Source organism: Trichomycterus rosablanca, chromosome 11 (assembly GCF_030014385.1).
Source record: "Trichomycterus rosablanca isolate fTriRos1 chromosome 11, fTriRos1.hap1, whole genome shotgun sequence".
In the NCBI taxonomy this organism is placed as follows: domain Eukaryota; kingdom Metazoa; phylum Chordata; class Actinopteri; order Siluriformes; family Trichomycteridae; genus Trichomycterus; species Trichomycterus rosablanca.
In genome coordinates, this window is record NC_085998.1 from 4,728,797 (window position 1) to 4,742,076 (window position 13,280).

General features: G+C 40.0%; 1 protein-coding gene and 1 long non-coding RNA gene across 4 annotated transcripts in view; both read left to right on the forward strand.

Moving 5' to 3' along the window:
* chst8 (carbohydrate (N-acetylgalactosamine 4-0) sulfotransferase 8) overlaps positions 1-13,280 on the forward strand; it is a 141,586-nt gene that overhangs the window by 44,144 nt on the left and 84,162 nt on the right. The window lies entirely within an intron of this gene.
* Positions 443-8,819, forward strand: LOC134323412 (uncharacterized). Of its 3 annotated transcripts, none has more exons than XR_010014050.1 (6): positions 443-461; positions 1,785-1,822; positions 1,949-2,051; positions 2,157-2,273; positions 2,763-2,870; positions 8,562-8,819. It is a non-coding gene; the product is annotated as an uncharacterized LOC134323412 (long non-coding RNA). The 3 variants fall into 3 exon arrangements; XR_010014048.1 differs by lacking the exon at positions 443-461 and adding an exon at positions 1,031-1,100; XR_010014049.1 differs by lacking the exon at positions 443-461 and adding an exon at positions 1,170-1,271.

Consider the following 13,280-nt stretch of genomic DNA (forward strand, 5'->3'; position numbering starts at 1 on the left):
GAGACTGTGTGTGTGTGTGTGTGTGTGTGCACTGGTATTCATCACATTGAGGGGACATGAATCTGTTTACACAGTCACGTCGTGGGGACCTCTTGCAGTGTGGGGACCTAAAGTCTAGTCCCCATAAAGGAAACCTATTTTAAATGGATACAGGAGGCCTACTAATGGTGCCTGTGTGGTTTTTAGCATTGGCTCAAAACGCATGTTTTTCGGTGAATGTGTGAGTGTGTGGGTTGTGCTCAGTTGCGCCCCCTTTTTTTTATAGCCGGAATCACACACACACACGGATTCCAAATAAGGTTGGGAACCACCCACTTCCTGGTCCCCATTAGGAACGATTTCAGACATTTTCAGTGTTAAAGATGGATATTCACACAGTGGACAAAAAAAGAAGATTATATGCAGGAGAAAGCAGCTAAGAAGCTAAGAACTTATATAGAGGACCAAAAATGAAACACAAGGTAAGCATATTTGCATGTCAAACCAGTATAACAATTGTTCAACCGTCAAATTATGTTAATTAGTTCTGTTAGTGAATAGTTATTTGTTCTTTAATACCAGTTCTTCTCCTTCTCCAGCCATAACATTAAAACCTGACCTGTCCTGCTATTAAAGAACATGTAAATGTATTAAAGAACAGCATGAAAGGGGGTAACAAAGCATGTAGAGAAACAGATAAACTACAGTCAGTAATTGTAGAACTACAAAGTGCTTCTATATGGTAAGTGGAGCTGATAAAATGGACAGTGAGTGTAGAAACAAGGAGGTGGTTTTAATATTATGGCTGATCGGTGTAAATGAGTGCAAATAAAGCTTCTTGTTTATAATTGGGCTGTGACAGTGCAGTGGTTAAATAACAATGACTGCGTGTTTTTAGATATATTTAGATATTTATATTAATTTTCCATTAAATAAATTTAAAAATGACAACAAATTTTTGGTAACTTAAAAAGACAGAAAACTGTTAGTTTGAAATGTCTGTGTGCGGCTGCAGTCTCCATTGGGGCCTTTAATTTGAAACAGGTGTAGCATTACTTCACTAATGAACCTGGTTTTCAGTCTCTGTTCTGTGGGTAGAAGTAGAACTCGGAGCTTTAACTGTAAGGCAAGTTTGTTACAAAATGAAATTAAATGCTTAAATGTTTGGGCAGGAAAAGTGAAAGCAGGCATTCTTACGCGTATTACTGCCAGGCAGAGAAAAAAACTTCAGTATGTCGTTTTAACAAGGACATTATAAATGATTTCGTTACAACATGTGTTCTACAGCGAGTGTTAGTAGTTTATGTTTATTTGTACAAAACTAATCTGTGTGTATTGTGTTGGTTTCTAGCGCGTTTCAGTGTGTTCAGGTGTAGTTTACAGAACAGGTTGTTTGGTGCGCGTCTGCAGACGCGTCTCTAAGTCCAGTGTGATGCGCTAATAAGTAAAGATAAGTTTTATACCCACAAACCTAATAAACAACATGAACATGATCGAATGGACTTTAAGATAACATTTAACCTTTTTGGCCAGACTCTGAACAAGAGTGTATCTGCAGATGCACACTATATACAAACAGATTTGTACTGTACTGTATAATTAATGCAAAACCCTAATAAATAACACATATAAATAATATATTATTATAATTTTAGTTTTTGTCCCTTTTTCTTGCATTGTTGCTTAATTGCACCTCATATTTTAAAAAACTTTTTATATGCATATTATATGCATAAGGCATATAATAATAACTTTAAAGACCTAGACTTAATCCAGTACAATAATTGTTTTGTTTTTTTCTGCAGTTTGAAATGAATGTGAAGACTGCTCATGGAGAACACGAGTATGTTGCACAATACATGGTGTACAGACTGGCTCATATTGCAGGATAAGAATACAAATTAAAATGCTTAAAGAACCAAAATACCAAATGCATTAAGTCTAATTATCTATGAAAATATGTTTACAGGTGGCTACAAAAGCACCCAGTGATATAAATGTAGAAGATATCAGCAAGTCCTGCCATTTAAAAGTTCATATGCAGAAGCACAACGGAAAAAACTGACCAACAGGTACATTGACCAGTCAGGCATTCTGTTAAAAGTTGTCATAAAGTGTTTAATTTGTGTGATTACTTAAGGGAGCCCAATAAAAATAAATATTTAAAATTTGTACAGACGCCCAGCATTGCAGCTAGAGCCGTGGTGGAGGACGACTCCCAATCCTCTGTCCTGTCCAAGACTCTAAGATCCAAGATGAATGATGCTTCTGTTTTAAACAGCACTCCTCTACAGGTACATGCACATCCACATCATCACTTTAAGTTAAAACTACAGGCTCTCTTTTGTCATATATTTTAGTATTTTGGGGTTTTAATTAATTAAAAGAATGTAATAAGTTAATTGTGATGATAATCTAGTAAGAATAATTGTTTATTGTGATGTATCTACAAGGTAGGTTCTAGGGGAACATATAGGGCAGATTTTAACTTTCACAGGGATTTTTGTCTTGTATAATTATCACTTTATTCTGAACACTTACGGCGTCCCCACAACACACCTTCAGTTAGTTTCTGAGTACAAACTGTGTGTAGAAACTGACTTGGTCCCCACAATGACTGTAACATTGTGTGTGTGAAAGGTCCCCGCAAAGCCTGTTTTATTTAATATGTGTGAACACAGACTGCTTGACTGGGCAAAAGATAATTTTTTTATTATTATAAAATTATTTTCTAAAGTCTGGTGCATGTTTTTTGATATAGTTATTTTAAATTGTGTTTACAGACACCCAGCATTGCAGCTAGAGCCGTGGTGGAGGACGACTCCCAATCCTCTATCCTGTCCAAGACTCAGATGGATGATGCTTCTGTTTCAAACAGCACTCCTCAACAGGTACATGCATGTCCACTACTTGACTTTTAGTTTTACAGCCTCTCTTTTGTCATATATTTTAGTATTTTGGGTTTTTAGTCAGTAAAAAGAATGTAATAAGTTAATTGTGATGTAAATCTAGCAAGAATAATTGTTTATTTTGATGTATCTACAAGGTAAGTTCTAGTGGAACATTTAGGGCAGATTTTAACTTTCACAGGGATTTTTGTCTTGTATAATTATCACTTTATTCTGAACACTTACGACGTCCCCACAACACACCTTCAGTTAGTGTATGAGTAGAAACTGTGTGTAGAAACTGAACTAAACTGGTCCCCACAATGACTGTAACATTGTGTGTGTGAAAGGTCCCCACAAGGAATGGTAACATTGTGTGTGTGAAAGGTCCTTTCACACACACACACACAATGTTACAGTCATTGTGGGGACCTGTTACATACACGCACAATGTTATAGTTACTTGTGGGGACCTTTCACACACACAATGTAATAGTCACTTGTGGGGACCTTTCACACACACAATGTTATAGTCATTGTGGGGACCAGTTTAGTTCAGTTTCTACACACAGTTTCTACTCATACACTAACTGAAGGTGTGTTGTGGGGACGCCGTAAGTGTTCAGAATAAAATGATAATTATCCAAGAAAAAAATCACTGTGAAAGTTAAAATCTGCCCTATATGTTCCCCTTGAACTTACCTTGTAGATACATCACAATAAACAATTATTCTTGCTAGATTATCATCACAATTAACTTATTACATTCTTTTAATTAACTAAAAACCCAAAATACAAAAACATGACAAAAAAGTACTTGTGTATTTGAGCTCATCAAACATACAGTGGGGCCAAAAAGTATTTAGTCAGCCACTGATTGTGCAGGTTCTCCTACTTAGAAAGATGAGAGAGGTCTGTAATTTTCATCATAGGTACACTTCAACTATGAGAGACAAAATTAGAAAAAAAAATCCAGGAAATCACATTGTAGGATTTTTAAAGAATTTATTCGTAAATTATGGTGGAAAATAAGTATTTGGTCAATAACAAACAAGCAAGATTTCTGGCTCTCACAGACCTGTAACTTCTTCTTTAAGAAGCTCTTCTGTCCTCCACTCGTTACCTGTATTACCGGTTTGACCTCGTTATCTGTATAAAAGACACCTGTCCACAGCCTCAAACAGTCAGACTCCAAACTCAACCATGGCCAAGACCAAAGAGCTGTCGAAGGACACCAGGAAGAAAATTGTAGACCTGCACCAGGCTGGGAAGAGTGAATCTACAATAGGCAAGCAGGTTGGTGTGAATAAATCAACTGTGGGAGCAACTGTAAGAAAATGGAAGACATACAAGACCATTGATAATCTCCCTCGATCCCGTGGGGTCAAAATGATCATGAGAACGGTGAGCAAAAATCCCAGAACTACACGGAGGGACCTGATGAATGACCTGCAGAGAGCTGGGACCAAAGTAACAAAGGCTACCATCAGTAACACACTACGCCGAGAGGGACTCAAATCCTGCAGTGCCAGGCGTGCCCCCCTGCTTAAGCCAGTACATGTCCAGGCCCGTCTGAAGTTTGCCAGAGAGCATATGGATGATCCAGAAGAGGATTGGGAGAATATCATGTGGTCAGATGAAACCAAAATGGAACTTTTTGGTAAAAACTCAACTCGTCGTGTTTGGAGGAAGAAGAATGCTGAGTTGCATCCCAAGAACACCATACCTACTGTGAAGCATGGGGGTGGAAACATCGTGCTTTGGGGCTGTTTTTCTGCAAAGGGGACAGGACGACTGATCCGTGTTAAGGGAAGAATGAACGGGGCCATGTATCGTGAGATTTTAAGCCAAAACCTCCTTCCATCAGTGAGAGCATTGAAGATGGAACATGGCTGGGTCTTCCAGCATGACAATGATCCCAAACACACCGCTCGGGCAACGAAGGAGTGGCTCCGTAAAAAGCATTTCAAGGTCCTGGAGTGGCCTAGCCAGTCTCCAGACCTCAACCCCATAGAAAATGTGTGGAGTCCGTGTTGCCCAGCGACAGCCCCAAAACATCACTGCTCTAGAGGAGATCTGCATGGAGGAATGGGCCAAAATACCAGCTACAGTGTGTGCAAACCTGGTAAAGACTTACAGGAAACGTTTGACCTCTGTCATTGCCAACAAAGGTTATGTTACAAAGTATTGAGTTGAACTTTTGTTATTGACCAAATACTTATTTTCCACCATAATTTACAAATAAATTCTTAAAAAATCCTACAATGTGATTTCCTGGATTTTTTTTTTCATTTTGTCTCTCATAGTTGAAGTGTAGCTATGATGAAAATTACAGACCTCTCTCATTTGTCTAAGTAGGAGAACCTGCGCAATCAGTGGCTGACTAAATACTTTTTGGCCCCACTGTATATGTAAATTTACTGATAAATTAAGTTTTAAATTTAGGATTAAGTATTAAAGTTTTTCTTATTATGATTTCTTGTTTTGTAAATGAAAGACACAAATCTTGACAATTCCAGTGAGCTATTTGATTCTTCATCAGAAAGTGCAGATGATTACATACCTGATACGACTTGTGATAGTGACATTGACACTAGCCTTAAACCAAACCAAAAAACAAAGCACAATACACTGGATGTCTCTGGCTCAGAGAGTTCCACTGTCTGTGACTCCACAACATCAGACAAAATGACCTTTGACGGGCACAGCTTTACACCTGAAGCCACTGGAGCAGAAGAAGAACTTGGTTCAAGTAAGAACATAAATGATCTAATAGTTGTTAGCGCAAGTCAAAAAAGAGGTGGACGAAGAGTGTACAACAAAAAACATTACTGCTTGTATTGCTCTAAGCCGTATGCCAAGATGGCAAGGCACCTCGAACATGTGCATGAAAATGAACCCGATGTGGCCAAAGCTCTTAAGCTTTCCAAAGGGTTTCAGGGAGAGGAAGAAACAGCTAGATTATATTCACAACAGAGGACACTACGCTCACAATGCTGCAGTTATGGAGTCAGGACAGGGGAAACTTGATGTTGGGCAGCACTTGTTAAACAAAAGGGGAAATTAGACAAGAATCAACAGTATGTGAGAGAGCAGATGCGAGAAATGGGAAGGCTGGTTCACAATGCCAGAAAAGTCACCACCTTAAAGAAAATGGAAGATCTTATGAATCCAAAAAATTACATGGAGACAGTCAAAACTGTCAAGTTGACATGTGGGTATGACAGTGAAACAAACAAGTTTTTGACCCCATCATTAGCAAACAAACTTGGAAATATCCTGATTAAAGTAAGCAAACTTTTAAAAGCTCAAGGTTTCATCTCAAACAACCAACATCTTGTGAAGAATGCCAGTGAGTTGTAAGACATCCATCGGGAAAAGTAGAATGAGCTAATATCAGCCACGGCATTGAGGAACATAAGGTAAGCAAAGTGGAACGTACCGACTCTCATGCCTTTTACTGAAGACATCCAAAAAATGCATGCATATCTCAGTCAAGTACAAGATGAGTGGTACATTTCACTCTCGGAAAGTCCCTCTGCAAAAGCCTGGATGGAGCTGAATAAGGTGTGCCTGGCTCAGGTTATTCTCTTCTCAGGGAAGGAGAAGTTGCCAGCATGCTCTTATCTGCATTTTTATCAAGAGACACTTCTGATCACCATGAGGATGTGGACTGGGCACTGTCTGAAGAGGAAAAAAAGCTCTGCAGACACTTCTCAAGGATTGTCGTCGGGGGGAAACGTGGTCGCCCAGTTCCAATTCTTCTGACTCCAAAAATGTTTTGTGCATTAGAGATCCTTGTTAATAGACAATGGTTATATGTTTGCAAGACCAGAAGCTATGACACATTTCAGAGGATCAGACCGTCTCTGTGGCTTTGCAAAGGTGTGTGGTGCAAAGAGTCCCACTGACATCTACCAAACTGAGAAAGCATGCTGCAACCCTTTCAACTGTGCTAAACATGATAGACACAGAAATGGACCAGCTTGCCAATTTTCTTGGACATGACATAAGAATCCATCGTGAGTTCTATCGACTGCCTGAGAAGACCCTACAGCTCGCCAAGATCAGCAAAGTTTTTCAATGCCGTGGCTGATATCAGCTCATTCTACTTTTCCCGATGGATGTCTTGAAACTCACTGGCATTCTTCACAAGATGTTGGTTGTTTGAGATGAAACCTTGAGCTTTTAAAAGTTTGCTTACTTTAACCAGGATATTTCCAAGTTTGTTTGCTAATGATGGGGTCAAAAACTTGTTTGTTTCACTGTCATACCCACATGTCAACTTGACAGCTTTGACTCTCTCCATGTAATTTTTTGGATTCATAAGGTCTTCCATTTTTTTTAAGGTGGTGACTTTTCTGGCATTGTGAACCAGCCTTCCCATTTCTCGCATCTGCTCTCACACATACTGTTAAAAGTATGTGAAGTCATTTCCCAATGTTTCTTTACATGGTTGTGTAAAGGGCACAAGTTTCCCCTGTCCTGACTCCATAACTGCAGCATTGTGAGTGTAGTTTCCTCTGTTGAGAATATAATCTAGCTGTTTCTTCCTCTCCCTGAAACCCTTTGGAAAGCTGTGCCTGTCAGAGGTCATTTTGTCTGATGATGTCGAGTCACAGACAGTGGAACTCACTGAGCCAGAGACATCCAGTGTATATCAAAAGATCAGCAAAGTTCTAATGGCTCTTGAGCAAGGAAGATTAGCTGAGTTTCATGGCAAGAACTTGGATAAAATTGGGCTAGATCCTGATGGTATATTATTTTATTTTACTTTTTGTATTTGGTTTTTGCTTTCTTGCTTTTGTTGAAGTCCCAGTGAATAAAGGGTTTAAGTACTGTTTGATTACTTAGCTAACTAATGCCTGTGTGTATTCTACAGACTGTAAGTGAGGGGGATAAATTGTCGTCATTATAGTGTGTTTTTATAGAATGTAAATATTATTAGGGGGCATATGGGCTTGGGACTGGGACTTCTGTGTGGGAAGCCACAGTGTTGTTAAAAATATAACTCATGGTGTAACCTAATCAAACAGTGTAACACAGTGTCAGTCTTACTTACAAGAAACAGACCCACTTTGAAACATTAAACACTAAAGCCAGTAGCCTGCTCAGGTAGGACAATTGCAGACAAATTAAAGCAGGAAAAATGGTCAGGGTCAGAGCATCTCCAAAACAGCAGGTTTGGGGTGTAACAGTATGCAGTGGTTAGTACTTGAGTCTGGTCCATGGTAGACCATGGAGTGTTCATGGTAGAATCAAGTAATTTCGAGGGTTTACTTTCTTACTGTACTCTTGTAAAAAGGTGGTGGGATGTATTAAGCCGCAGTCAGTCAGTTCTCGAAGGTGATGTTTTGGCAGCAGGAAAAATGGGCAACAGTAAGGAACTGTGTGACTTTGACAAGGACCAAATTGTGATGTCTGTGATGCATCTCCAAAACAGCAGGTCTTGTGGGTTGTTCCCAGTAAACAGTGGTTAGTACCTACCAAAAATGGTCCACAGTAGGCTTGGTGTCAGGGTCATGTGCACCCAAGGCTCATTGGTCTTGTGTAGTTTATGTTTCGATGGGTCAGAGCTATACAGGTGTCACTAGTGGGACTTACATAATATTAGGCGGGTTTTAATTTTATGGCTGATCTGTGTATTTATAGCTATTATGAGAATTTGATCCTAATAATCTTTGTCTATGGCAGAATGGACAAACAGTGCAAAGGTAAAACTGCCCATAAGAAGAAAACACCTTGGCTGCAGACAGAGGTGCAGGCGGTGGAATGGCACACGAATCGCTTCATCACATCTTGTATCGTACCAGCACAGCGAGACTGTGAGAAGTGTTTAAGGGCTGAACCAGAAGCTCCTAAGAACCGTGACTGGCAAAATCTGAAATTCTATGTTTATAATCGTATTACGGCCTACAAAAGAAAATTGCAATACAGATAGTTTAAAGATCATTGAGTCTCTGGTATGGCAGTTTTTGTTTACATTCACATGTTCTGATATTGCAGTTTTTGTTTGCATTCACATGTCTCAGCAAGACACACACATGCATACGTCATAAAGGTCTACTGAACAGAAATAGAATTATTTGCTATTTTTTAAAAAGCATTTGAACATTTTGCAATATATTGATTTTCTTTGAACTGTCAATAATACACTATATTGCCAAAAGTATTCGCTTGCCTGCCTTCACACGCATATGAACTTGAGTTCATCCTGAAAAACTTACCATATACAGTGGGGGAAATAAGTATTTGATCCCCTGCTGATTTTGTAAGTTTACCCCCTTACAAAGACTTGAACAGTCTATAATTTTTATGGAAGGTTTATTTTAACAGAGAGAGACAGAATATCAACAAAAAATCCAGAAAAAAAACATTAAATAAAAGTTATAAATTAATTTGTATTTAATTAAGGGAAATAAGTATTTGATCCCCTACCAACCAGCAAGAATTCTGACCCCCACAGACCGGTTATGTGCCCATGAGGCGCACAAATTAGTCCTGTCCCTATATAAAAGACTCCTGTCACAGAATCAGTTTCTTCTGTTCAAATCTCTCGACCCCCATGGGCAAGACCAAAGAGCTATCAAAGGACGTCAGGGACAAGATTGTAGACCTGCACAAGGCTGGAATGGGCTACAAGACCATCAGCAAGAAGCTTGGTGAGAAAGAGACCACTGTTGGTGCGATCATTCGAAAATGGAAGAAATACAAGATCACAGTCAATCGCCCTCGCTCTGGAGCTCCATGCAAGATCTCACCTGGTGGGGTAAGAATGATTCTGAGAAAGGTGAGGTCAGTCCAGAATTACACGGGAGGAGCTTGTCAATGATCTCAAGGGAGCTGGGAGCAGAGAAATGCTGGATATGACCCCAAGAACACCATCCCCACCGGGCATTTCTCTGCCTCCAAACACGGCGAGTGGAGTTGATGCCAAAGAGCTCAATTTTGGTCTCATCTGACCATATCACATTCTCCCAAGCTTTCTCTGAATCATTCAGGTGTTCATTGGCAAACTTCAGACGGGCCTGTACATGAGCCTTCTTGAGCAGAGGGACTTTGCGGGCACTGCAGGATCTCAATCCATTACGGCGAAGTGTGTTACTAATGGTTTTCTTGGTGACTCTGCTCCCAGCTCCCTTGAGATCATTGACAAGCTCCTCCTGTGTAATTCTGGACTGACCTCACCTTTCTCAGAATCATTCTTACCCCACCAGGTGAGATCTTGCATGGAGCTCCAGAGCGAGGGCGATTGACTGTGATCTTGTATTTCTTCCATTTTCAAATTATCGCACCAACAGTGGTCTCTTTCTCACCAAGCTTCTTGCTGATGGTCTTGTAGCCCATTCCAGCCTTGTGCAGGTCTACAATCTTGTCCCTGACGTCCTTTGATAGCTCTTTGGTCTTGCCCATGGTGGTGGAGAGATTTGAACAGAAGAAACTGATTCTGTGACAGGAGTCTTATACAGGGACAGGACTAATTTGTGTGCCTCATGGGCACATAACCGGTCTGTGGGGGTCAGAATTCTTGCTGGTTGGTAGGGGATCAAATACTTATTTCACTTAATTAAATACAAATTAATTTATAACTTTTATTTAATGTTTTTTTTCTGGATTTTTTGTTGATATTCTGTCTCTCTCTGTTAAAATAAACCTTCCATAAAAAATATAGACTGTTCAAGTCTTTGTAAGGGGGTAAACTTACAAAATCAGCAGGGGATCAAATACTTATTTCCCCCACTGTAGAAGCACTTTGTAGTTCTACAATTACTGACTGTAGTTTATCCGTTTCTCTACTTACTTTTTAACCTGCTTTCACTCTGTTCTTCAATGGTCAGGACCACCACAGAGCAGGTATTATTTGGGTGGTGGATGATTCTCAGCACTGCAGTGACACTGACATGGTGGTGGTGTGTTAGTGTGTGTTGTGCTGGTATGAGTGGATCAGACACAGCAGCGCTGCTGGAGTTTTAAACACCGCACTGTCACTGCTGGACTGAGAAGAGTCCACCAACCTAAAATATCCAGCCAAAAGCCCCCGTGGGCAGCGTCCTGTGACCACTGATGAAGGTCTAGAAGATGACCGACTCAAACAGCAGCAATAGATGAGCGATCGTCTCTGACTTTACATCTACAAGGTGGACCAACTAGGTAGGAGTGTCTAATAGAGTGGACAGTGAGTGGACACGGTATTTAAAAACTCCAGCAGCACTGCTGTGTCTGATCCACTCATACCAGCACAACACACACTAACACAACACCACCATGTCAGTGTCACTGCAGTGCTGAGAATCATCCACCGCCTAAATAATACCTGCTCTGTGGAGGTACTGACCATTGAAGAACAGGGTGAAAGCATGTTAAAAATTAAATCTTGAGTTTTGCAATTTAAATGTCTTTAATGCCTGTATAGTTTTATAAGTAGCATTATTTTAGTGGTAATAATTGTCCAGTGATTGAGTAGTAGCTGATTCTGGGTGGTTCACTGTGGTACAAAAAAATTCATGACAAAGAATTAAAGAAAGAAACACTTAAACAGTGAAAAATAAAATAGTTTGATTTGAGTTAAAAAAGTATCCAGACAATAATTTACTACTCTTCCAATCCACTGTACATGAGTAGAGATAGACTTTAACTTCATCTATTAATATTTTTTTTTAATTACACTGATATTGGCTGTAAATCTAGAAATGTCAAACATAAATCTTGCTATGTTGTCGAGATGACTACATGCACATCACTAGATGTTCTATGCAAAGACTACATAATCTATGAACAAGTAAGCTAAGCTAAATTTAAACATTTTAATGTGATTTATGGACTATTACTGCATCTTTTGATTTTACATAGATGTATATTAAACCTTTTTGTTTAAAAGTAAGATAATCTGTAGATTAGCTTGAAATAATTACATGCCCTTTAATGGTAATATAAATGAATTGTAATTAACTCAATGTTCTTGCAAGGTCCCCACTAATCACATTGGCATTTGTGTGTTTTATGCTAATATTATGTAAATGAGGTCCCCATTAGTCATATTTATAAGATTTTTCTAAGTCCCCACTAAACACGGTCCTGACATGACTTCTTAAATTCTGATGTTTGAACGTGTGTATGAGCTAAGAAAAATCTGTTTAGTGTGCCTGATTTTTTTCAGCCCTCTAGAGGCTGTAGAAAGGGTGGTCCCCGCAAGTGATGTTCATAACATTGGTCCCCATCTGACATGAAAACGCGTATGTGTGTGTGTGTGTGTGTGTGTGTGTGAGGGAGATCGTATTCCCATATTTAATACACTCACACACACATACACACTTTATATACACTGATCAGCCATAACATTAAAACCACCTCCTTGTTTCTACACTCACTGTCCATTTTAGTTCTACAATTACTGACTGTAGCCCATCTGTTTCTCTGCATGCTTTGTTAGCCCCCTGTCAAGCTGTTCTTCAATGGTCAGGACCCCCACAGGACCACCACAGAGCAGGTATTATTTGGGTGGTGGATCATTCTCAGCACTGCAGTGACACTGACATGGTGGTGGTGTGTTAGTGTGTGTTGTGCTGGTATGAGTGGATCAGACACAGCAGCGCTGCTGGAGTTTTTAAACACCTCACTGTCACTGCTGGACTGAGAATAGTCCACCAACCAAAAATATCCAGCCAACAGCACCCCGTGGGCAGCGTCCTGTGACCACTGATGAAGGTCTAGAAGATGACCGACTCAAACAGCAGCAATAGATGAGCGATCGTCTCTGACTTTACATCTACAAGGTGGACCAGCTAGGTAGGAGTGTCTAATAGAGTGGACAGTGAGTGGACACGGTATTTAAAAACTCCAGCAGCACTGCTGTGTCTGATCCACTCATACCAGCACAACACACACTAACACACCACCACCATGTCAGTGTCACTGCAGTGCTGAGAATGATCCACCACCTAAATAATACCTGCTCTGTGGTGGTCCTGTGGAGGTCCTGACCATTGAAGAACAGCATGAAAGGGGGCTAAAAAGGTATGTAGAGAAACAGATGGACTACAGTCAGTAACTGTAAAACTACAAAGTGCTTCTATATGGTAAGTGGGGCTGATAAGATGGACAGTGAGTGTAGAAACAAGGAGGTGGTTTTAATGTTATGGCTGATCGGTGTATTTGTTGTTTTAGTTTGTTTATAACATGATATTATTTTTTTTCTCTTTTATTTATGCATTTTCTCCCAGTGTAGTGTAGTCAATTTCTCTTCCGCTGCTGGTGGATCCCTGATTGCAGTTGTGGTGGGTATATTGCTGCTCACGCCTCCTCAGACTCGCATGCAGCCCTTAGCGGAACTCTTTTTTACCTATGCAGTCTGCTCAGGCACTTCTCTATCTGCTAATCAGGGTCCTTACACAGCGTTTGAAGACCCCACCCACA